Source organism: Ornithorhynchus anatinus, chromosome 18 (assembly GCF_004115215.2).
Source record: "Ornithorhynchus anatinus isolate Pmale09 chromosome 18, mOrnAna1.pri.v4, whole genome shotgun sequence".
In the NCBI taxonomy this organism is placed as follows: domain Eukaryota; kingdom Metazoa; phylum Chordata; class Mammalia; order Monotremata; family Ornithorhynchidae; genus Ornithorhynchus; species Ornithorhynchus anatinus.
In genome coordinates, this window is record NC_041745.1 from 25,706,941 (window position 1) to 25,730,845 (window position 23,905).

Below are 23,905 nucleotides of genomic sequence, written 5' to 3' on the forward strand. Positions count from 1 at the left end.
AGCACCGTTTGAAAATGTTTAATAAATATTTGTTGACAATACAATGGCAGAAGGCTTCTCCTGTAACAAGGTAACTGAATAAAAAATTCTACACCTTGAATTTCTTAGACCTTAAGATTTTGCGAGTGCGGGTGTAATGCATCTTTTAAAGTCATGCTTTTAACAGGAAGTCTGCTGTGGGGGGTGAGTTTAGGCTGAATCATTTTTCTTTAATGCTTTAAGTTTTAGAATAAACACTGAGGAAAGGAAAATATATAAACAAAGTGACTATAGTTAGATCACTTTTTTTTTTCCCTGTAAAAGATTAATCGCATACCATCCCCAAATCCCAAGTAGGCAGTGGGCCAGTTTAGGAAAAGAAAAAGTTCTGGCTGCCGATGCCAGTTGAGTAGTGAGGCGCAGGACTCTTCGAAGACTCCTAGGCCTGTGCAGATTTAGAAAATCCTAATCCTTGTTTTTGAGGTGCTGTAGGGTGGAAGTATTTAAATATTCGGGATGCCTAGGGATCATGACAAGCCTCCTGAGAATTCCCAAGTCCCTCTTTAAAGTTGGAAAAGTTAGCCTTTTACCCCCCTCCCGATAACCATTTCGAAAATCAATTCCTTGGTTGTTGAATTAAAAAAAAAACCAAATCCCTTAGAGGGTTTATCCACGGTGTTGAAGTGGAGAGGGCTGTGGAATTTCATTTTGAAGAAAAGCATCCTTTATTCCCGTGATAGCGCAGAAACGGTGGCCTTTGGTGAGAATGCCCGAGTTTCGTTCCCTATTTCTCTGCCGGCCCCCCTTTTAGAAGAGAATATTGTTTGGACACACTAAAGCGGACAGAAGGACTTTTGGATCCCTGATCATTTACACCCCATTTTTGGCCGTCGTTGCACCCTGAAAAAGGGGTTTTAGGGTGGAAGTGCCGACCCAGCCACATCAGCAAGAAGGACGTTGCTCAGATGATTACCCGGGCTCTGATTTTAGGAGTGTTTTTTATTATTTTTTTTTCCCACCCTTTCTCTTCTTGGAATCGTGCTTTGGTACTTTCTTTCTTTCTTTTTTTGAAAAAAACAAAATTGAACTTTGGGGGGGAAAGTTTGCCTTGATTTTTCCAGGTAACAAAGTGGCTGGGAAAACCTGAGGTTTGTCAGGTTGTTAGAGTAGCATGGACTTGTTCATCTCAGCCTGATCTTGTCAGTAACAGCCAGAGCAGAGGGAGAGCTAGAGGAACTCCCGGCTGGGGCAGCACTCCAAAGGTTTGTCCGTTTATTTTTATCCCTAAATTACGTCGCAGCGGCAAACTATTCTGCATGCGGGGTGTACGGTGGAATCTGGAGATTCTAGCGGGGCGAATAGGTGTGCATTTGGCCGGATTATCGGTGTGCAACGGGAAAGATTTGGCTGCGTGTGTGTGTGTGTCTCTCTCTGGATGGAAGAGAGTGAGTGTGTTCCGATCTGGGAAACGCTGAAGAAGAAGAAACCCTGTTGGTTCTCCATGCAAATGACCGCTTCGGTTGTAACAAAAGCCTTGATGTTGGGCTTGGAAAAATGATCTGACAGCGTAACAACCCCAGGCCACTTTCGCCATGTTTTTGTTTATTCATGTTTCATTCCGTTTTCCCCCCTGCTACCACCCAGATGTGCCCCCGTTCCACTGTTTTCACAGTCGCGAGCCGCCTTTTTTGGGGGGGAGTCAGCAGGAAAATGTGTGGAAGAATGTGAACAAAACAGAGAGGTGTTGCAGATGTTGGTTTTTTTTTTTTACTTTAGTTCTTGCCTCGCTCCTGACGGTATTGGCAAGGAGAGGCACCCAGTCCATACGAAAGGGACGGAGGAAGCATCTGTTTTAACTGCCCAGCCTGTAATTTTTCAGATGTGCCTATTGTAACTTAATTATGGCATAAATAGAAGAACCGACCGTGCTTCCGTAACACTGGATCTAATCAACAACCCCTTTGATGGTCGTGCCGATTTCTTTTTTTTTTATTGGGGGTGTGTGTGTGTGTGTGTGTTGTGTGCAGAAAAGGAGCGAGAGAGGAGGGATGTGTGACATTCCATGTATGCTGTTAGATAAACTCCTGCCATCTCGGAGTACCTTTAATATTTGAACAGCTTCAGTTAAGTCAAAATTGGTCACCAGGAGAAGCAGAAAAGTAGAATAGACTAGTTGAACAGACTAATGGGGACGCGGGAGACTGTAATTGTTTCTAAATCCTGCATAGGATGTAATTAGGGAGGAAAACGCTTTTTTACACAAAATGAGTACAATAAATTTAAACATTTTTTTTCCCCTTAAATGAAGCCACGCGATAATATATACAGATGCTGAGCAGAATAGGCAGAGTAAGATCATCTGTCATCTTCCGGGTGCCACATACATTGAAATTTAATGTCTCTATTAACCACATTGAAAACAATCTACATTTTATGCTTCTTGCATGGTGGCTCTGCCTGTCATTTTATATGCAAGCAAAGCCTTAAATCTTAAAGGACATAGGGTAGAACGGCTGTGATAACTACCGAGGAATGTAAAGTTAGTTCATATTGGCATCGTGCAAATGTGCAATTTTTTCAAGATAGAGCTGAAGAGAGGCGACTGCAGAATCTGGAGAGAAATTTTTAAGTAGAAGACCTGTAGCCTGACTCCATTAACCCTGAAGAGACTTATCGAGGAGGGGCAGAATTGAGGCAAGAATCGGCTTGTGGTATAGGGTGATCCTCGTTCGAGAAAGGACTCCTCCTCTTGGGTGGTGAATTCCGTCTCCGTGTTTCTGATGTGTACTTTAGCTATTATTTTGGGGCATTGTACTTGGGCTTTCACAGAGATATTTACGTTTCAGCATAGGGTTGTGGAGTATATAAATAACTTGATGAGAAGTAACTACTGTCTTCCTCAGGTACAAACAAGCAAACAAACAAAAAATCCAGTTTGTTGTTCCAACCAATAGCGAGGAAGGCAGTACCTGTCATCCATTTTATGCAATAGTTACTACTTGTGCAGTACCACCCCCAAAAAAGCTCGGGCATGAATAGCGTCACCATTTCATTTCTAAGAGAAAATTGAAGTGTCTGGTCACTGTAGTCATTGAGCGGTTCAAGACGGGAGGCCTGTAGAAAATAGACAAGAGTAAAAAAATTCCTGTGTTGAATTTAGGATTAGCACATTGTGATATTGGGGATGTGAAGCCAGCACGTCTCAGGTTTCCAGAAAGGGAATCGTGTTCTCGAATGGAAAAGTTTCAGGCTCCCTTTACTTTCCCACCTCACCTACCCAGAGGAAGGATTGGAAAGAGTCCTGCGGGTTTTCTCATCCAGCAGGGTCCAAGCGAGATCCTTCGAAACCTCAGATCTGGTTCATTTTTAAGGGGTTGGTGTTTTTGCACCTTCTTAGCGCCTAATATTTGTTTTTCCTCATGGACTTAGTAAGGAGTGTCAGGGAAAGATGTCATTAGCTGGCGTGAAGGGAGGGATGCTAGGTTACTTATTTATTTAGATCATTAAAGCCCTGCAGATCGTTTTCATCTTCAACAGTATGATTAAAACTAAGTAGAAATATTGACTACCTTCGTGGAAAGACCTAGGTGTCCAGTCCTTTTTTCTCCCCCTTCATACGTAGATGGTATGGATGGACAAAACAGGGTTGGGAGACATTGGTCAAGTATGAAAATGAAAGTCATACTTGTTATTTAAAAGCAAGGTTACCTTAACATTATTTTATAATTCGACCCATGTATATTTCTCAGGTAAAATTCAGTGTTTCTTAATTTCTCACATTTCTCAAATTGAAAATACCCTTACCAGTGACCTTTTTAGCATTCCTTCAGGTGGGTTGATCACAGCATAGTGGATAGAGCACATGTCTGGGAGTCAGAAGGTCATGGGTTGTAATCCTGGCTTTGCTCCTTGTCTGCCGTGTGATCCTGGGCAAGTCACTTCATTTCTCGGGGCCTCAGTTACCTCATCTGTAAAATTGGGATTGAGACTGTGAGCTCCATGTGGTACAGGGACTGAGTCCAACCCCATTTACTAGTGTCCACCCCAGCACTTAGTGAGTGAACTTTCATTCTAAAAAGATGCTTAATATGAGCTACGGTTTTGAAACTCTTGCACAACGCTAAAATAACTTTTACCACAGTAAGTTCAGTTTCACAACCTTATGGTAACGCTGGTTTATAATTGCTTGCTAGTCTTATTAAGTAGTAAAGCGTGTCTGCCATAGAGGAGCTAAATTAAAAATGTGTGGTTTTCTGGTCTAGCGTTAAGAGCCCACTCTTAAATTTGTTTGAATCTATCAATTTGGCAAGGTGTGCTGTAACTATTCATTTTATTTAATAAAATGTGTTTTAATGTTTGGAGAACCTTTTATGGGTGGTAAAAGATTTTGGTACTTCCTGATTTCAGCTTTTTGTAAAGGTATATTGTATTGTTGACAACTTCAGTTAAAGTTACTCAGATTTATGCCTCAGGTCTCCTAATCGAAGCTCACCCCTAAAGATTTGAAAAGCCTTCCCCCTCTGTTGCCCTTATGCTGCAATTGGGGAGTGGAGGAGAAGAAGAGTAATAATAATAATAATTGAGGTACTTTTTAGGCACTTACTATGTGACAAGCACCATTCTAAGCCCTTTGGGTAGATACAGGGTCATCAGCTTGGGCCCAGTCCCTGTCCCACATGGGGTTCATCATTTCAGCCCCCATTTTACAGATGAGGTGACTGAGGCCCAGAGAAGTGAAGCGACTTGGCCAAGGTCACAGCAGACAGGTGCCAGAGCCGGGATTAGGACCCACGTCCTCTGAATGCAATGGAAAAGGCAGCTCTGTGGGGAGCAGCTTCCAGGAAGCCCAGAAAGCCCAGATTGAGTTGTCAGTACCTGGAGTTGCCTCCCTTTGCTTGCTTATGTATCATAGTCGACCACTCTACCCAGTGTTCATCTCCTGCCTAGGATCGATCCACATAATCAGTATATACCACGAAAGACCAAAGCTGTTGAATATTAGAACTGAACTGGAAAATGTTGTGAATGTTTAGCTGAGCTACATGCCCACCTTCTAATTTCTTTGGTGTCCTGCTTCAGCTCAGCGGACCATCGTCACCTTTTTGGTGTCATGGAGTTTTTACAGATCCAGTGTGGCCTTGGATAATAATAATAATAATAACAATTGTGGTATTTAAGGACTTACTATGTGCCAGGCGCTGTACTAAGCGCTGGGGTGGTTACAAGCAAATCGAGTTGGACACAGTCCTTGTTCCACATGGGATTCACAGTCTCGATCCCCATTTTACAGATGAGGTAACTGAGCCCCAGAGATATTAAGTGACTTGCCCAAGGTCACATAGCAGACAAGTGGTGGAACTGGGATTAGAGCCCAAGTCCTTCTGACTCCCAGGCCCCTGCGCTACCCACTAGGCTATTTGCTACTGAAAGTGTAAGTCAAAGGGACTTTTAAAAGGGACACTGGTGAGAGTTTTTACTGGTCATTTTTAGCCCAGTCATTTATAAACAGCTTTTTGGAAGCTTCAATGGGTAATAAATACTTTCACCCTGTTTTTCTTTGGGAAATGAAGCAAATGATCAGTTGAATTCTCATCTGGCAAAGACTCTGATTTCGGTTTGTCCTTTCGCTTTTGGGGAGTAGTTCGTTAGTGGAGAAAGCCTCTTATAAATGGCAATTTTCAAATTTTTCTTTGCATTCTTGGCACGTTACTTGAAATGAAGGTGTCCGTCGCCTTGTCGGGGAATAAACTGTACAAGGGGGAGTGTCCTGATGTCTGTTTCTGGATCTCGGTAGAAAGGGAATGTGTCTGTTGTTCCACTGTATTCTCCCAAACGCTTAATACTGTGTGTTGCACACGGTAAGTGCTCAGTAAATATGATTAAATGAATAAGTGACTGAATCCCAGTTAACTTTAGCTGAAAGGGTGGTACCGCTTTTTGCTCTTCCGACTCTTGTATTTGCTCTCCCAAGCGTTTAGTGCAGTTCTCCGCACATAGTAAGTGCTCCATAAATACCACTGGTATTGATCGCTGCTGCCTAGTGAATAGCCTCATTGAGTTGCGAGAACACCTTGAGCTTTGGGGATGTGAGAGGGCTCTGTTCTGAATGACAGACTGTAAAGTGCCTGGTGAGAAGCTCCCCCTTCCTCTTTTGTTCACTGACCTCTTTGCCCAGAGCGGATGGCTCAGTCTTCCAGGAGTGAGGGAAAGCCACTTAACAGACAAGATATGTCTTGCTTACCCATGAGGTGCATACTGTTTTACTAGTCCCTCGCAAGACGTGGGGATTTTTAGTCGTCGTTGGGTCCGTGTCCTCCAAAAGCTTTCTGGCTTCTATTGGAGGTATACTGTACTTTCCCAAGCGCTTAATACAGTGCTCTGCACACGGTAAGTGCGCAATAAATACGATTGAATTGAATGAATGACCAAAATGCAACCCTGGGCAGATGCATGCCAACAAGACTGTAAGCTCTTTGTGGAGCTGTGTCTGTTTATTGTTGTATTGTATGCTCCCAAGAGCTAAGTACAGTGCTCTGCACACAGTAGGTGCTCAATAAATGCAACTGAATGAAGACCATTATGGGATCAGCGGTTACTCACAGCTGTCTGGGAAGACCATCTCTGGATTTCGAGCACAGATTCTACTGGTAGAGCCTTTCTCTGCTGTGGCAGACTACCTCTCTGCTCCGTGGACTACCTAGACTTCGCTCACCATAATGTAAAACCGTCTCCGTTGAAACTCATTTTAATGGAGCATAGGGTTAGCATTAAAATAAGTAACTTTGGCACGCTTGTGGAAAGCACGCCACAGTTGGAGGATTTTTTTCCCTTGAACCTCATGGATTGCTTCTGTTTAAGAAGCCTTTTCTTGTAACACAATGAGAGATTGGTCATGTTAATTGGGCCCCGGTGGGTAATTCCATTTTCCAAGTCCTGAGTTGATGCTTGCTATTATTATTCCTGAGATCGAGCCGAAGACTAACGTGGAAATAGCATGGTGTAGTGGATAGAGCACAGACCTGGGAGTCAGAAGGTCATAGGTTCTAATTCTGTCTCCACCACTTGTCTGCTGTATGGCCTTGAGCAAGCCATTTAACTTCTCCGTGCCTCAGTTACCTCATCTGTAGCCTGGAGATTAAGACCATGAGCCCCATGCAGGACAGGGATTATGTTCAAACTGATTTGCTTGTATCTACCCCAGCGCTTAGTACAGTGCCTGGCACCTAGTAAGCGCTTAACAGATGCCATAATTACTGTAATTTACAGATGAGGTCACTGAGGCCCAGAGAAGTGAAGCAACTTGGCCAAGGTCACAACAGACAGGTGGCAGAGCCGGGATTAGGACCCACGTCCTCTGAATGCAATGGAAAAGGCAGCTCTGTGGGGACCAGCTTCCAGGAAGCCCAGAAAGCCCAGATTGAGTTGTCGGTACCTGAAGTTGCCTCCCTTTGCTTGCTTATATATCATAGTCGACCACTCTACCCATTGTTCATCTCCTGAGGAGGTGGGCGGCCGGGGAGCAGAGCCTACGGTGTGGGCAGTAGAAAGAGAGAAGGGAGGAGATGTAGGAGGGAGCAAGGTGATGGAGAGCCTTGTAGCCTAGAGTGAGAAGTTTTTGTTTCATGCGGAGGTCGATAGGCAACTACTGGAGGTTTCTAAGAAGGGGAGTGACATGCCCAGAGCGTTTCTGCAGGAAGATGAGCTGGGCAGCGGAATGAAAAATAGACTGGAGCGGGGAGAGATGGGAGAAAGGGAGATCAGAGAGAAGGCTGACACAATAATCCAGCCCGGATATTATGAGAGCCCGTACCGGTAAGATAGCCGTTTGGGTGGAGAGGAAAGGGCGGATCTTGGCGATATTATAAAGGTGAGACCGGCAGATCTTGGTGACGGATTGGATGTGTGGGGTGAATGAGCGAGCGGAGTCAAGGATGACACCAAGGTTGCGGGCTTGAGAGATGGGAAGGATGGTCGTACCATCCACAGTGATAGGGAAGTCAGGAAGAGGACAGGGCTTGGGAGAGAAGATAAGGAGCTCAGCTTTGGACATGTTGAGTTTTAGGTGGCGGGTAGACATCCAGGTAGAGACGTCCTGGTGGCAGGAGGAGATACAAGCCTGAAGGGAGGGGGAGAGGACGGGGCAGAGATGTAGATCTGTGTGTCAACTGCATAGAGATGATAGTTGAAGCCGTGAGAGCAAATGCGTTTACCGAGGGAGTGAGTGTAGATGGAGAACAAAAGAGGGCCAAGAACTGACCTTTGAGGAACCCCGACAGAGGATGGGAGGGGGAGGAGGAGCCTGCAAAGGAAACCGAGAATGAACGTCCAGAAAGGTAAGAAGAGAACCAGGAGAGGATGGATTCCGTGAAGCCAAGGTGAGATAAGGTGTGGAGGAGAAGGGGATGGTCTACAATGTCAAAGGCAGCTGAGAGGCCAAGGAGGATTAGGATAGAGTAGGAGCCATTGGATTTGGCAAGAAGGAGGTCATGGGTGACCTATGACCTTCTATCATACTCCCATCATCTACCTACCTACCTGTTTCTTCATTCAGTTGTATTTATTGAGCACTTACTGTGTGCAGAGCATGGTACTAAGCGCTTGGAAAGTACAGTTCAGCAACAAATAGAGACAATCCCTACCCATCAATGGGCTCACAGTCTAGAAGGGGGGAGACAGACATCAAAACAAGTAAACAGGCATCAATAGCATCATTATAAATAAAGAGAATTATAGATTTATGCACATCATGAAATAAATAGAATAATAAATACGTACATATATACTCAAGTGCTGTGGGGAGGGGAGGGGGTAGAGTAGAGGGAGTCGGCAATGGAGAGGGGAAGAAGAGCAGAGGAGAAGGGAGGCTGAGTCTGGGAAAAACCACCTGAAGGAGGTGAGCTTTCTCTCTCACCATCTTAACAGTTTGGAGTCATCTTAGCACTTTTGTAATCACAGCTTCATTACACTTCGGGAAAATTGATTTATAATGTTACTGTTACGGTTTTTGTTAAGCACTTACTATGTGTCAAGCACTGCCTTAAACACTGTGGTAGATACAGGATTATCAGGTTGGACACAGTTGCTGTCCCATTTGGGGCTCACAGTCTAAGTAGGAGGGTGAACAGGTATTTAATCCCCAATTTGAGGAAACTGAGGCTCAGAGAAGTTAAGCGACTTTGCCCAGAGTCACACAGGAAGCAGTTGGCAGAGCCAGAATTAGAACCCTTGTCCTCTGATTCCCAGACCTGTGCGCTTTCCACTAGGACATGCTGCTGCTTCCTATTTGTAAACTCATTTTTGCCTGTTCCTTTGCCCATCGGCCCCCCCGGCCCCCACTCCTCCACAAAGACAAATGTAACAAGAATGAGACAAAGAGTTGGCATATTTACAACCCTAGAAGAAAAATCGGAAAAGAAGAGGAAAGAAAAAAGAATGATAAATTCATTGGTAAAGATCATCTCTTTCTATTAGTCACATTAAGATAGGGCACATAGAAGAGGACTCTTTGCTCATCCTCTCTTAGCCAAAAAGTAGGAAAGTGTCTATTGAATATGGTCCTTAAAATCATGACAAACATAACTTTGGGGTTTTTTAGTAGTAATAATACTGTTTATTAAGACTTACTGTATTCAGAGTTGTCAATCAGTTAACCAAGCAGTAGTATTTATTGAGCACTTATTATGTGCAGAGCACTGTACTAAGTGGGAGAGTAAAACACAACACTATAACAGACACATTCCCTGCCCACAATGCACTTTACAGGCTAGAGTGGGGGAGACAGACAATATAAATAAATCAATTATGGGATATGTTCATAAGTGCTGAGGAAGAGTACTCCAGGCCAGAGGCAGGACCTGGGCAAAGGGTGGGCAGCGAGACAGACGAGATCGAGGTGCAGTGAGAAGGTTGGCATTCCAGGAAGTAATCGCTAAAAGAGAATACCAAGATGGGGATTAGACATGGTTCCTATCCCTCCAAGGGCTGACAGTCCTTTATAGTTCATCAGGCTGATAATCGTAGGGATGGAATGCGTTGGTCAGTTTGAATATTTGCTATAATTTTGGGGCTTTGTGATGAATTTGGTCTCAACTAGCCCTGAAAATTGAGTGTCATTGCTTTTAAATGAGTTGTTTTTGTTTTTAATTTTTTCATAGAGTAGTCTCTTGACTTCCTGGTAATGCTGTTAAACCATTTTTCTTAGAGGTTTCCTTCTAGTATTGCCTCATTAGGCAAGTCACCTGTTTGGATTTGTTTACACAAATGTAATAAATCATTGATTTGAATGCTACTAGTGAAAGCTGCTACTCCTTAACATTCTGTGTTTTTGTGTGCTCCTTGAATGTCTCAATCCCTTGAAGATGTTTTGGTGCCATTCTGATAATAATGTCTTTGTTTTTTCATTTCCTTAACTTCTTTCTGCCAATCTGTCCCACATTTCTTTGCATCTGCTCTGATTTTAATTACCTAAACTGGTGCATTTTCTGGAGAGGGGTGGGCGAGGGGAAGGAAGTGCTTCTCAATATTTGCTAGGTAGCATGACCGTGGGATTCATGGAAATACATCCCATCCCTTTCCTATTTCTTTTCTTTTTCAGTTCCCAATCTCTTGTCTATTTTCTGATTTCTCTTTTTCCCAGTCCCTCCCTCTCTGGAAGTTTGGATGAGGAAGCTGGGCCCATCACCTCCAAAAGCCTGTTCTCTTCCATTACTCCAACCTCAGTGGATTGAACTTAGCTATTTTCAGATTTCATTTCCTAGTATAGAAATCAAAGACTGAGATTCGCCTTCATTTTGGGTGCGGACCATGTGATGTGGGGCATTAAAAAAAAACTCTGCAACATCTACACAATTTGGTTTTACCTATGTAGTTGTGCACAAGATGGTATAATTGAATTAGTTCAACATTTTCCTTTGATATTTCTTCGGAAATACAGTCAGACACCTCTCCAGAACGCCTATTGATGGATTGCTTCTAAAAACCCTTAGCAGCTCCTTTTTCCTCAGAATAATCAATCAGTTGAGTGCTTACTGTGTGCTGAGCATTGTACAAAGTGCTTGAGGGGAGTGCAGTATAACAGAATTAGCAAATACGTTCCCTGCTCATAATGAGCTTACAAAAATGGATATAGAAGAGGTCTTCCTTTTGAAGAAGAAAATAATTTTTGATCTGAAGCTGATGAATCGTTATAGCATAGGACTTAGGGTGCTATGTATTATTTTTTTTTAAACTAGGAAGGTTTTTGCAGAGGTTTCTTTTCTCCCCCCAACTGTCACTACTTTTCTGTTAAACTCTTTGGTAGATATATTTTAAAACGAAGAGCTGGATGAAAGAGTAAGTAGGAAAGTGCTTCTTTTGGAACATTTCTAGTTGAAAAACACTTCCATTCTTAGATCTGCATTAAAATATAAATGGTAATATATGGTTGTACCTCACAGTAAGTTAAAGCAATTCAGTTGGCATTCTTAAGCCATGAGGGCACTGCTTCTGTCTTAATCTGATTGGATTGCTTCTGGAGTGGTCCCTGTGAATGTACAGAAAACACTGAGAGGAATTAAGCTTCTCCAAAGGTCCCTGTCATGTGAAATCATCAAATGTGGGTCTGATTTCCAGATCCAATGGAATAGCTTCTGAGCTTCAGGAGGTTGTTTCCGAATGGATATTTGTCACTACCATTGGTTTCTCGGAGTGAGAGAAGGCAGGAGAATGGCTTTGTTCAGCCAAAGGAAAGAATATTGTTTGGAGATTGACGACGACCGGCTATTTTCCGTGATTACCGCAGACCAGGGTTTGCTGTTTTTTCTGAAGGGGAAATTGAGTTAAAACTGCAAAAGAAGGAATTTAGACTAGTTAGAAGCAGGAGGAGAATTCCAGCCAGCCGGTTGAAATTTTTGTCTCAGGCCCTTCCTCATCCTGGTAACTCTGAAGACCTTCTACCCACCAAAGCAGAGAATGGGCAGAGAATGAGATGAATATGATCTAGCCTGGACAAAGACAGATATTCCTGATGGTATGTTTCTGGAAGAAGCTATAGTTCAGTGACGTATTCCTTATTTCATTCATTGTCTCATTGTCTCATTGAGCGTTTATGGTGTGGAGGGCACTGGACTAAGCACTGGGAGAGTTACAATGCAACAGTAAACAGACACATTCCCTGCCCACAAAGAGCTTATTGTCTAGAGGGACTTGGTTTGCTCTAACACTTTTATTACCAAAGGGCTCTCACAATAATCACTTCATTTCAACGCTTACAACAACCCTTTCAGGTCTTATCATCCCCATTTTACAGATGGGGAAATTGAGGTACAGGGTCAATAAGTGACACATGGTCACACGGCCGGCTAACAGCATAGCTCGGACTCAAACCTGGGTCCTCCAGCTTCTAGACTGGCACTGTGCTGCTTCACCATACCACTATTGCTTTGCTCATGGGTCAGCCCCTGGTGGTACGGCTACGTCTGCTACTCTCCCATCTCCTGGACGTGTAGGGTCCATTCTGGGTCATCCTGATGGCCTCCTTCGGCTCTCTGCTATTACTGGTTCTGCCCCGGGGATAAAGGTAGTAGCCAGCAGCTTTGGGAAAGGGGCTACGTGCTTGACTACTGGACGTTTTGGCTTCAGGGACCCATTGGTCTTAATCTGGCCCAGGCCTCCCAGATGTCCTTTTTCTGACCTTGATTCCAGGTGGTTTGTGGTGATCATTTTTCCTTTCCCCTTCTCCGTTTCAGTTTTTATGTTCAATCCTTCGCAACTTTATCCTTATGTCCCCCCTCACCTTTTCCTCTCGGAGTCGAATGTAGAATGTATTTTGAAACGCAGTAGCCATTCCAAGTTTGGGTGGTTTGAGTATTGCTGGAAGATCTGATTCTACTGTTTGTAATGATTTCTATGTTTCATTTCCCCCATTGGAGTGGAAGCTCACTGTGGGCAGGATAACGTGCTTTGTACTTCTGTTGTATTTTCCCAAGTTCTTAGCCCACTGCATTGCACCCAAAGATGCTCAATAAATGCCATTGCTACTCTTACTATGAATGCAAGCTTTAGGGTACAATCCACATGCATAACAATCTATCCACAGTATTTATTGAGTGCTTACTGTATGCAGAACAATCCCTGCCCATAACAAGCTCACAATCTAGAGGCGGAGAACATTCATCTGAACAAAGTTGGTTTCCACGATGTGACTCTCTAAATCAACACCTCTGAAGTTATGTGGACTCTTGTACTCGTCCTCTATATTTGAAGAAGACACCCCCGATGGTGTGAAGTTGACAGATGAGTATGTGTATGGCTGAAAAGTTTTGTTTATATTTATTTATATTTATATCTGCCTCGCCCTCTAAGCTTGTCTTGGTCAGGGAACGTGACAAGTCTGTACAACTCTGTTGTACCCTCCCAGTTGTTTAGTACAATGCTCTGCATACAGTAAGCACTCAATAAATACCATTGATTAACTGATAGTCCTGGTTCTAATTGTAGCTGGCTTACATGGGTACATGCAGTTCGAATTGCCCTACATCCCTGTCCATGTAGAACATGGGCTTGGGTGTCAGAGGACCAGATTTCTGATCCTTGCTGTATTTGCCTGCTAGGTGACCTGGCCGGTCACTTAACTTTTCTAAACCTCAGTTTCCTCATTTGATAATTAACTATTCTCCCTCCTGTGCCCGATGTGATTGTCTTGGATCTCCCCCAGCGGTTAGTACAGTGCTTGATACATAGTAAATGCTTAATACCACAGTTATCACTAATCACTGGTGACACCGTGGCCCATCAGTAATAGGACTGACAGGAATTAGGGTGCCACTAGGACTATCATTTCCTCTGCTCAGGTTCCCCATCTTAAAATCTTCAGACTGAGACTCATCCTTTGTTCCTGACAAGAGACTCCATCAGTACTGTATTTTTTTTAAATGGTATTTGTTAAGCGCTTGCTATGTACCGGACACAGTACTAAAGTGCTGGGATAGATACAAACTTATCAGGTTGCACATATCCCTGTCCCACATAGGGCTCACAATCTTAATCCCCACTTTACAGGTGAGGGAACTGAGGACCAGAGGAGGAAGTGACTTACCCCAGGTCACACAGCCGTTAGGTAGTGGAGCCAGGATTAGACCCCTGATCCTTCCAGGTCCCTGGCCCATGCTCTCTCCACTAGGTCATGCTGCTTCTAGAAATGCCTGGAAACTAACTTTGGCATAACTTCAGAAAGCAAGTTATGCCAAAGTTAGTAAAAAAAAAAAAAAAGATTTGAATGCTCATGCTCACTTTTCACTCGATTTTTTTTTTTTTTGCCCCCCAAGAGCTGTAACTGTCAAGATAACAGTGAAGTCCCTTGGAATGAATTATGTCTTGTATAAATTGAACCGCTGAGTGGCTTGATTAAACATTGTCTCTTAGTGACAGACATAAATTGGGAAGTCTCTCTCAAGGTCCCAGATTTAGTAATTTTTTTTGTACTTCTGGTGGGAAGGGATGTAAAACAGAGGAATACCTCTGACTAGCAAAAGAGAAGCAGTGTGGCCTAATGGATAGAGCCTGGGCATCAGAAGGACCTGGGTTCTAATCCCCCCTACACCCTTTTTCTGCTGCGTGGCGTTGATCAAGTCACTTCACTTCTCCACGCCTTGGTAAAATGGGGAATAAGATTGTGAGCCCAACGTGGGACCGGGACTGTGTCCAACGTGATTAACTTGTACACACCCCAGAGCTTAATACAGTGCCTGGCACATAGAACTTTTCTTACCATTAAAAAAAAAGAAGCTGTTTTTGGTGTTAACCTTATTAAGGGTTCTTTTATGCCAGCATTTAAATGGAGCATGGAAGGTAGTGGATTAGAGGTAAAAAAGAACTCAAGTCTGAGTTCTAAAAATTTTTGGGTTTTTACTATGTGATCGGCTAGAACGGGCAACAGAATTAGGAAACATTCTTCTGGCCGTATGTCTAACTGTACTGTGCAGTGCGGGGTTGGAAGAATAGGTTATGTACATACACACATACAAGATCTAACGCAAAGAGAGATGAGTAGTATAATGCACCTTAGTGTGGGATTCTATGAGAACACGACCCGTGTCTTATTGGAGAAGTGGGTGGCTATGGTAATTTTTCTTCGTAAGCCTTTCAAACTCGTCTACTTCCTTTCTTACTGCTTCCATTCGGTACTCAGCTTTTTTGAAAAATCATGTGAGATGAACTCATTCGTATTGCCAACCATTTGGACTATTGTTTAGTACTATCAGGTTTGTGTTGGGGCCACTAGGGGAGAGTGAATTTTAGACTAGCAGCTAGTCACGATTCAGAATGCCTTGGGAACCCATTTTTTAAATCTTACTAAGTGAGATTCCATTATTCTAGGTGGAAGATAGTTTGAGGTTCTTGGTTGAGTAAGTCTAGAACATAATGACCCAGCAGCAACGTGATCTGGTGGAAAGGGCTGGGCATCAGGGCTCCTCTTCCTTCTCTGTCACTTGCCTGTTGTGTGACCTTGGGTAAGTCACCTGCTTCAAACCTGTTCTCTCTCTCCTATTGAGACTGAGGTGCCTATGTGGGTTGGGGATTGGGTCTGACCTAATTATAATAATAATAGCACTTACTATGTGCCAGGCACTGTTCTAAGCGCTGGGGTAGATACAAGTCGGTTGGTTGGACACAGTCCTTGTTCCACATAGGGTTCACAATCTTAATCCCCATTTTACATATGAGGGAACTGAGCCCCAGAGAAGTGAAGTGACTGACCCCAGGTCACCCAGCAGACAAATAGTGGAGCCGGGATTAGAACCCTTGACCTTCTGACTCTCAGGCCTGTGGTCTATCCATTAGGCCGATCTACCCCAGTACTTGGTTAAGCACACAGTAGGTGCTTAACAGATAACATCAGTGTTAAATATAGTAGCCTTCAAAAATGTATCAAGCTAATCAAAGTAGTAGAAATAGTAATTTTATAAGGTGTTGTACTCACCGCACCTCCATCTTGTCTGCCGACATCTCGTCCTTGTCCTGCCTCCAGCCTAGAATGCCCTCCCTCTTCATATCTGACAGGTGATAACTCTTCCCACCTTCAAATCCTTATCGGAGACATGATCTCCTCCAAGAGGCCTTCCCTGGCAAAGCCTTCATTTCCTTTTCTTCCACTCCCTTCCGCCCTTTCCTGATTAGCTCCCTTTATTTGACCCACTCAGCCTGACAGCACTTATGTAAATAATCGTAATTGATTTATATTAATGTCAATATTCCCCTTTAAACTGTAAGCTCACTGTGGGCATGGTATGTGTCTGCTATATTGTAGTCTCCGAGGACCTTGGTACAGAGCTCTGCACTCAGTAAAAAAGATTGATTGATTGAATGATTGGAAGCCAGGAGGGTGAATATGCTTCACCAACATTTGCTTCTGATTAGAAATTGATCGTGTAGAAATATGTCGACTGATGCAAGATTAGAGTACCTATTCAGTTGAAATTGAGAGGGTTTTTTAAACTTGTTTTCCTCTTTGTGATGTATATTCAAGTTGGACACAAACACATAATTATACTTTGAATGTATTTAGTGCTTTCTAATTTAGCCAAAGCCCCTTACAGCAATTAACTCATTTCCCTTTTATAACATAATTTGGGGTTGGGAGGTAGAGAGAGAAAGGTATTTTCCCCATTTTACAGGTGAGGAAATTGAGACACAGAGCAGTCAACTGACTAGGCTCCACTCATTGGGCAGGGATTGTCTCTGTCTGTTGCCAAATTGTACATTCCAAGCACTTAGTACAGTTCTGTGCACATATTAAGTGCTCAATAAATAGTATTGAATGAATGAATGTGATTCAGTTTTGTCAGTCGATCAATCAGTGGTATTTATTGAGCTCTTTCTGTGTGCAGAGCACTGTTCTGAAAGTACAGTACAAAAGTTGGTAGACACTTTCCCTTCCCCCAAGAAGCTTACAGACTAGAGGAGAGAGACAGACATTAATATAAATAACTTATAGATATGTTCATAAGTCCTGCAGGGCAAATGCCAGATATTCAAAGGTCACGGATCCGAGTGCGTAGGCCATGCAGAAGAGAGAGGAGATTGGGGAAAAGAGGGCTTAATCTGGAGGGGAAGGCCTCATAATGATGATAATTGCAGCATTTATTAAGTGCTTACTATGTGCCAAGCACTGTTCTAAGCACTGAGGTAGATACAAGGGAATCAGGTTGGACACAGTCCCTGTCCCACATGGGGCTCACAGTCTTGATCCCTGTTTTGCAGATGAGGTCACTGAGGCCCAGAGAAGTGAAGTGACTTGCCCAGGGTCACGCAGCAGTCATGTGGCATAGCTGGGATTAGAACCCAGGCCCATGCTCTTTCCACCAGGCCACATTATTTCTCTTGGAGGAGCTGTTGACCACCTTAAGGCTTTGAATGTTGGGAGTGTGGTGGTCTGGCTGGCTTATATGGAGGGGGAGGGAGTTGCAGGCCAGAGGGAGAATGTGGGAAAGGGGCCGGTGGTGATATAGATGAGATCAAGGCACAGTGAGCATGGTAGTGCTAAAGGAGTGGAGTGTTCGGAGTGGCCTCTAGTAGATTGGTGAGGAAAGGTAACTTTGTGGTCAGAATTTAGTAGTTCAGCTAGCAGAAAAACTCAGTAAGAGAGATTGAACATTTTGCCCACATTTGCAGAACTATGGTTTCGTCCATGCCACTAAAAGTTCTTGGTTTCTTATATCCATGAACCATGCCCAATAATCGGGAAAGGTCAAGGATACTTGATCGAAGTTAAGGGATCGTTGCTCAGTGGAAAGAGCACGGGCTTCGGAGTCAGAGGTCATGAGTTCGAATCCCAGATCTGCCTCTTAGCTGTGTGACTGTGGGCAAGTCACTTAACTTCTCTGTGCCTCAGTTACCTCATCTGTAAAATGGGGGTTAAGACTGTGAGCCCCACGTGGGACAACCTGATTCCCCTGTGTCTACCCCAGCGCTTAGAACAGTGCTCTGCACATAGTAAGCGCTTAACAAATACCAACATTATGTATTATTAAGGGAGCAGTTGAAGCCCATTGGAAGACATTCGGAATGCTTCTCTTTTGACTTGATGGCTGACAATAAGGTGCTTTAATTCCTTGGCCTAATTGTCAGAGGACCTTCAGAGGTATAATTATATATAATAATTATAATTAAAGTATTTGTTCATGCTTATTATGTGTCAAACACTGTTCTAAGCACTGGGGTCGTTACATAGTAATCAGCTTGGACACAGTCCCTATCCCACATGGGGCTCACAGTCGTAAACCCCATTTTACAGATGAGGTAACTGAGGCCCGGTGAAGTGACTTGGCCAAGGTCACACAGCAGACAATTGGTGAAGCCAAGATTAGAACTCATGACCTTCTGACTCCCAGGCCCATGCTCTCTTCACTATGCCATGTTGCTTTTCAAGGGAGTTTTTCCTCTGAGAGCTTCCTCCACTATTCCCTTTCCCTTCTGTATTATGTAGGTACTTGAATCTGTGCTGTGTAAGCTTTGATATTCACCCCACCCTCAGTCTTACAGCATTTTGCACATAATATCCATAATTTATTTTAATGTCATCTCCCCTTCTAGACTGAAAGATCCATGCAAATGTGTCTAACAACTCTATTGTGTTTGTATTTGTGATGGTATTTGTTAAGCGCCTACTATGTGTCAAGCACCATTCTAACTGGGGTAGATACAAGATCATCAGGTTGAACACAACCCCTGTTCCACACAGGGCTCAAAGTCTTAATCCCCATTTTACAGATAAGGGACCCGAGGCAAGAGAAGTAAAGTGACTTGGCCTAGGTCACACAACCGACAAGTGGCAGAGCTGGGATGGGAACCTAGGTCCTCCATTCATTCATTTGTTCTTATTGTACTTATTGAGCCCTTATTGTGTGCGCAGCACTGTACTAAGCGCTCGGGAGAGTACAAAACAAGAATAAACAGACACATTCCCTGCCCACATGAGCTTGCAGTCTAGAGGGAGGTCCTTCTGTCTCCCAGGCCCATGTTCTGTCCACCATGTCATGCTGCTGCTCACCAGAATTTTAAAAGTTTGACCAGTCTTTAAAAAGGTGAGTCACCAAGGAGATGAAGACAGGTCAGGCCTCTGGTGCAGGTGGACTTCTTGCCAGAGTCTTTACACAAGAGACAGATTAGCAGCCAGGGTGGAGTTGCCATTCTGACTCCACGCCCTTTTGCTAAACATCTGGAGTAATGAAATCCTAGATGGCCTTAGGGATGTCATAATTGTGACAATTATTTAAGAAGCTATCTGCCTGTGACAATTAGAGGCACATCGCTATTGTTTTTATTTGAGAAGCTGAGTATAATAGGGCCGGAAGGGACTTGGAGATCTTGTAAGCCCATCCTCTCCAGGCAGGTCAGTGGATAAAACATTCTTCTGTTTTCCTGAAGATTCTCCAATCAATCGATCGTATTTATTGAGCGCTTACTTTGTGCAGAGCACTGGACTGAGTGCTTGGGAGAGTACAGTATTGATTTCAAGTCCATTTTCTCTAGGTTTGGAGTTCAAAGAATAGGGGGAAAAAAAAACCCTGGTAGCTTCCTCTCTACTAACTCTTCATATACTTGAAGACATTAAGTTATTTCTTAGCCTTTATTCTCTAATCTACTACCACCTCATTTCCTTTCTCCTTTCTCCTCTTGAAAGACTTATATTCTGGCCTTGAAAAGTTTTCATTGCTTGTCAGCGGGCCTTTTCCCGTTCGTCTACATCCTTTTTTAATTAATAAGGGGCTGATCAAGGCAAGGCATGAAGAATCACTTCCTGACTTTCGCATGTTCCATTCTTGTGAAAACATCCTCCTACGGTCTTGGTTCTTGTGAACACCAAGAGACCCCACTTGCGAAGGCCTAGGATTGGGTGAGACTGGGCACCCCGAGAGTGAGAGGGGGAAGGGCCAGAGGACCTTGGGCCCCCGGGCCCCCACGGGAAAGTACTGAAGGTCCTGATAAGGTGGGGAAAATGAGCAGGGAAAGGTGAGTTTGAGTCAGAATTGTGTTCATTGGTTAGGGAATTAGGAAACCGTTAAACGTCGTTGAGCTCTCCGGATCGGGGTGCTGGTCTGCGCTAGGGGCTGGAGGAGAAGCTCTGGGTGTCGGGGAGACGTGTGATCCTGAAGGGGGGCGGTGGTGGGTGGGGGGAAACCCTGGAGCATCCTGCAGTCAGGCCCCCCCAGAGGAGGGTGGTAGCCTAGTCCCTGGCGACCTTTCCCCCTTTGGGGAGATGCCTGGCCTTCAGTGGTGGCCAGAGGGTTGCAGGGACTTGGGCTACACTAAGCAAAAATGGTCCCTAAACCTGTGTTTTTCTTTTTTTGTGGTATTTCTTAGGCGCTTAATATGTGCCAGGCACTGTCCCAAGTGCTGGGTAGATAGAAGCTAATCGGGTTGGACACAGTCTCTGTCCCACATGGGGCTAACAGTCTTCATCCCCATTTTCCAGATGAGGTAACCAAGACACAGAGAAGTGAAGTGACACTTGCCCACAGTAATGCACAGCAAAGTGGCAGAGCCTGAGATTAAAACCCAGATCCTTCTGACTCTCAGGCCTGAGCTCTTTCCATTAGGCCACACTGCTTCTCAAACCTGGGTTAGAAGAACGGAGCAGCTGGAGAGAATTAGGATGCAGAGAGGTTGTGACTCTGAGGTATCTTTTAGTGGGGGATTGAGGGCTGAGAAACCTTGGTAATGTCATATATTCATTCATTCAGTTGTATATATTGAGCGCTTACTGTGTACAGAGCACTGTACTAAGTGCTTGGGAAAGAACAAGCCTTCTCCCACAGTAGCCGGAATACTCTTGGAGGACATTATCCCGACAACGAATAATAATAATTATGGTAGTTGTTAAAGTGCTTAACTATGTGCCAGGAACTATACTAAGTGCTGGAATAATAATCCCCAGCATGTCTCCCAAGGGACTAGCAAAATACTATGCGACTCGTGGGTAAGCAAGACTTATCCTGTCTGTCAAGTGGCTTTCCCTCACTCCTGGAAGTCTGAGCCATCCGCTTTGGGCAAAGAGGTCATTGAGTTAAAGAGGAAGGGGGAGTTCCTCACCATGCACTTTACAGTCTGTCATTCAGATCAGAGTCCTCTCATGTTCCCAAAACTCAGGGGGTCCTTGCAACTCAATGGGCCTATTCCCCAGGCTGCAAGGGACACTGCCATGGTATTAATTGAGTGCTTACTGTGTGCAGAACACTGTACTAAATGCTTGGGGGAATACAGTATAAGAGTTGGAAGACCAAATACCAGAATAACCCTTCCAGGTAAAGTTAACTATGGCGCAGTGGATAGACCACGGGCCTGGGAGTCAGATGATCGTGGGTTCTAATCCCAGCTCTGCCACTTATCTGCTGTGTGACCTTGGGAAAGTCACTTCACTTCTCTGGGCCTTAATTCCCTCATCTGTAAAATGGGGATTGAGAATGTGAGCACCACGTGGGGCAGGGACTATGTCCAACCTGATTTGCTTGTAACCAGTCCTGCACTTAGTATAGTGCTTGGTACATAGTGCCTAACAAATACAGTTGAGAAACAGCGTGGCTTAGTGGAAAGAGCACGTGCTTGGGAGTCAGAGGTCATGGGGTCTAATCCTGGCTCTGCCACTTGTCAGCAGTGTGACTTTGGGCAGGACACTTAACTTCTCAGTGCCTCATTTTCCTTATTTGCAAAATGGGGATTAAGACTGTGAGCCCCACGTGGGACAACCTGATTACCTCGTTTCTCCCCCAGCACTTAGAACAGTGCTGGGCACGTAGTAAGTGCTTAACAAATGCCATCTTTATTATTATTCATTCATTCACATTTATTGAGCACTTACTGTATTCAACACACTGTACTCAGCGCTTGGGAAAGTACAATGAAACGATAAACAATGGCATAATGAGCTTACAGTCTTAGGCAAATTGAGCTTCTAGTTAATTCTGATCTTCCAGATGTCTCTGTTGTTCTTGGGCTTCTAATGATGATAGACTGTAAGCTAATTATGGGCAGGGAGCATGTTCATTCAATCAAATTTAAGCACTTACTGTGTGCAGAGCACTGTAGCAGGCACTTGGGAATTTACAATACAACAATAAGCAGTGACATTCCCTGCCCACAACGAGTTCATAGTGTAGAGGTGGCAAGACAGACATCAATGCAAATAAATAAAATTACAGATATATAAATAAGTGGTGTGAGGCTGGGTGGGGGGAAGAGCAAAGGGAGCAAGACAGGGTGAGGAAAAGTGGGGCTTAGTTAGGGAAAGCCTCTTGGAGGAGATGTGCCGTCAACGAGGCTTTGAAGCAGGGGAGAGTAATTGTCTGTCTACCAACTTGGTTGTTTTGTAGTCTCCCAAGCAGTTAGTATAGTGCTCTACACCTAGAAATCACTCAATAAATACCATTGATGATGATGATGATGATAATATCTCTTGAGCACTTACTGGGTGCCTAAGCACTGGGCTGAGGACAGGGCTAAATGCAAGGTCACCAGATTTAAGCTAGTCCTTGCCCCGCATGAGACTTCGAATCCCCATCTTATAGATGAGGGAACTAAGGTACAGAACAATAAGTTTCTGGTCTTAGGTCACAGGCCGTTGTCAGAGCAGAGATTATGGTTTTTTTATGGTGTTCGTTACCATAAAACACCAGGCACTTTTCTAAGCTCTGGAGTGGATACAAAGTAGTCAGGCAGGACACAGTCCCTGTCCCACATGGGGCTCACAGTCTAATCCCCATTTTGCAGATGAGGGAATTGAGGCCCAGAGAAGTGAAGTGACTTGGCCAAGGTCACGGGCAGACAAGGTCACACAGCAGACCACAACCCAGGTTTGCAGTGCTCATTCCATTTTGCCACTCTCCCCGCCTGTCTCCTATTTGTGTTGCCCACTCTTTGTCATGTATTTGATGCTGTTGCATTTTGTCCTTTTTTATGGAGCACATGTTTCATAACTTCCTCTTCTGGGTTGTCTGTTGTTAACCTAGTCTGCGCAGAAGTCCACCAAAATCGGGGTCATTTTTGACCCCTCATGGTGTTTTAGCTTTCACATTCAATCTACTGCTAAATCGTGTCAGTTCTCCACACCGTTTCTCAGATCCACGCCTTGCTGTCCTTGAACAGCTACCACCAGGCTTTTGTCATATTATGGGTAGACTGTTGAATCAATCTTTCTTACCGCTTCCAGTCTATACTGCCTCCAGCCTTTTCCACCTGCACTTTATACTCCATTGTTGTACAGATCATCTTCTGGAAGCATCATTCGGTACACATCTCTCTACTCTGTAACCCCCAATGACTTCCCATTTTCCTCTGCATCGAGGAGAATCTCAGCGTTGGCTTCAGAGTTCTTCACCACTCTCCCCATCTAACCCACCAGCTCTCATCCCCCTTTTATTTACAATCTTTGTTGACCACAAACTCCCCTACTCACTGTACCTCGTTCCACTCTCTCACCTCCTTACCTAGTAATAATCATACTAATGATGATATTTGTTAAGCATTTACTGTGTGCCAGACACTGAACTGGATTCAAGCAAATTATTTCTGGAAACAGTCCCTGTTCCATGTGAGGATCACAGTTTCAATCTCCATTTTATAGATGAGGTAACTGAGGCCCAAAAAAGTGAAGTGACCTGCCCAAAGTCACAGAGCAGAAAAGTGTTGGATTGGGGATTTGAACCCATGACTCAGACTGTTTCCCTGGCATGGAACTAACCCCCATCTACCAGACACCAACTCTTCCCTTTTTCAAAGGAGAGCAGGAAATGACTCTTGGGTTTCTGTCGTATTTCCCATACTGCACTCAGTGGACCTCTCAGTGAGTGCCACTAATAATTGTTATTAATATTCATTAAGCGTTTACTGTGTGCCAAGCACTGTATTTATTCATTCAGTCGTATTTATTAAGTGCTTACTGTGTGCAGAGCAC

At 44.1% G+C, this 23,905-nt stretch overlaps 1 protein-coding gene across 2 annotated transcripts in view; it reads left to right on the plus strand.

The window, feature by feature from the left end:
- The window catches only part of CTBP1 (C-terminal binding protein 1), a 330,982-nt gene that overhangs the window by 4,073 nt on the left and 303,004 nt on the right, over positions 1-23,905 (plus strand). The window lies entirely within an intron of this gene.